The following is a 2500-nucleotide window of genomic DNA, read 5'->3' on the forward strand; positions in this document are numbered from 1 at the left end:
CCTCCGTCGCTGCGGTGCGTTGGGGCACGCATCGCCTCTTGGGCGCCCTGTTTTTTTTCAACCAATAGATGTATGTCTCTGCGGGCCGCACCAGGCTGGTGCTCCCCACAGCTTCACGCCACCCTGCTCCGCCCGCACGCCGGCGTGCAGGTGGCTGCTGCTAAAGGTGGGGAGTGTATGTGCGGTCCGGGTGGCTTTCCTCTGGCGAGGGAGAGACCTTAAGCAAACTCAGAGACAAATCTTGACGGTCGATCACTCGTAAAAATAAAACGTGACAAACTTTGTGTTGGTTCAAGTACGAAAGGATCTCTGTCGGCTTGGGGGTACGCCCGTTTCCGTTTCAACTTGTCTCGCGAGGGTGGTTTCGGGGCCAGCAGGAGAGCTCGTCGGGGTAGCAGGCCCTGCAGCCGTGGTCACCGCCAAACCCCCACAACTCGAGCAAGTGAAAAAAAAAGTAACAGGAGCGAAAGCATCTCTGTCGGCTTGGGGGTACGCCCGTTTCCGTTTCAACTTGTCTCGCGAGGGTGGTTTCGGGGCCAGCAGGAGAGCTCGTCGGGGTAGCAGGCCCTGCAGCCGTGGTCACCGCCAAACCCCCACAACTCGAGCAAGTGAAAAAAAAAGTAACAAATAAGAAAGGATCGTCGGCTTGGGGGTACGCCCGTTTCCGTTTCAACTTGTCTCGCGAGGGTGGTTTCGGGGCCAGCAGGAGAGCTCGTCGGGGTAGCAGGCCCTGCAGCCGTGGTCACCGCCAAACCCCCACAACTCGAGCAAGTGAAAAAAAAAGTAACAAATAAGAAAGGATCGTCGGCTTGGGGGTACGCCCGTTTCCGTTTCAACTTGTCTCGCGAGGGTGGTTTCGGGGCCAGCAGGAGAGCTCGTCGGGGTAGCAGGCCCTGCAGCCGTGGTCACCGCCAAACCCCCACAACTCGAGCAAGTGAAAAAAAAAAGTAACAAATAAGAAAGGATCGTCGGCTTGGGGGTACGCCCGTTTCCGTTTCAACTTGTCTCGCGAGGGTGGTTTCGGGGCCAGCAGGAGAGCTCGTCGGGGTAGCAGGCCCTGCAGCCGTGGTCACCGCCAAACCCCCACAACTCGAGCAAGTGAAAAAAAAAAGTAACAAATAAGAAAGGATCTCTGTCGGCTTGGGGGTACGCCCGTTTCCGTTTCAACTTGTCTCGCGAGGGTGGTTTCGGGGCCAGCAGGAGAGCTCGTCGGGGTAGCAGGCCCTGCAGCCGTGGTCACCGCCAAATCGCCACAACTCGAGCAAGTGAAAAAAAAAGTAACAAATAAGAAAGGATCGTCGGCTTGGGGGTACGCCCGTTTCCGTTTCAACTTGTCTCGCGAGGGTGGTTTCGGGGCCAGCAGGAGAGCTCGTCGGGGTAGCAGGCCCTGCAGCCGTGGTCACCGCCAAACCCCCCACAACTGTTGGGCGCCTACCTGCGCGGGGCAGGAGGACACTTTCCGATTTCAAATCTCCGTTTGCCGAGTCCACCCCGAACGCACGCGGGCGGGCGGGTTCGCATCACCCTTCGTCACAAGGGGCGAAGCCCGTTCCACCGTCTCGTCAGTAGTGCCGACCGGTCTGTGATCGACGAGGGGAGCCACACCAGGTCCGGCCCTGCTGCTTGGCGGCACCGCGTCGTCGGGAGCTCGCGACAGACGGAGGGTTTCGGTGTACTCTCCAGCCACGGGAAACGAAGCCGGTGATGCAGGCGCCGGTCTTTCGCTCCCAAATCGGCTGGGTTTACATCGTTGCTATCTAGTCACGCTCCCTTCAAACCCGACGGGGTACCTATTCCCCTCACCCGTCTGTGCGTATACAGCCTCTTTGCACTTGCGGGATGGGGGTGGTGGTTTAAAGACTCTCGAGTTGCCGCCCGTCGGTCTCCGAGCTCCGTGCAGTAGTGATCCCCAGCGAACTGCCAGCAGGGCGAACGAGCGATCCCGCTCTCGGTCGGGGCGCCTGGCGTCGATCGGTGGTCGGTGGCTTGCGGGCAAGCTGCGCTGTGAGTGTGGGAACGAGTATGACGAGCCGTTGCCGCGACTCCCAGTCCACCTCGGCGGTGGCTGGGCCGGGCGGGCGTCTGCTCGGGCGAGTGCCGCCCCCGCCTCCTCGCAGGAAGTCCGCTCGCCGACACGCCGCCACGTGCACGCGTCAGTGACGCTGCCGAACCGATGGCCGGTGCCCGTTCCCGCCTCTGCTTTTCCTAGGGCAAAGCTGCTGCACGCCTCGTGATACTAGGCGGGCGACATGGTGGCGGTGATCCTGCCTCCGTCGCTGCGGTGCGTTGGGGCACGCATCGCCTCTTGGGCGCCCTGTCCTCCTCCCCCCAATAGACGTATGTTTCTGCGGGCCGCACCAGGATGGTGCTCCCCATCGCTTCACGCCACCCTGCTCCGCCCGCACGCCGGCGTGCAGGTGGCTGTAGCTCAAGGTGGGGAGCGTATGTGCGGTCCGGGTCGCTTTCCTCTGGCGAGGGAGAGACCTAAAACAAACTCAGA

The sequence above is a fragment of the Chiloscyllium punctatum genome, unplaced genomic scaffold, assembly GCF_047496795.1.
Source record: "Chiloscyllium punctatum isolate Juve2018m unplaced genomic scaffold, sChiPun1.3 scaffold_289, whole genome shotgun sequence".
Classification (NCBI taxonomy): domain Eukaryota; kingdom Metazoa; phylum Chordata; class Chondrichthyes; order Orectolobiformes; family Hemiscylliidae; genus Chiloscyllium; species Chiloscyllium punctatum.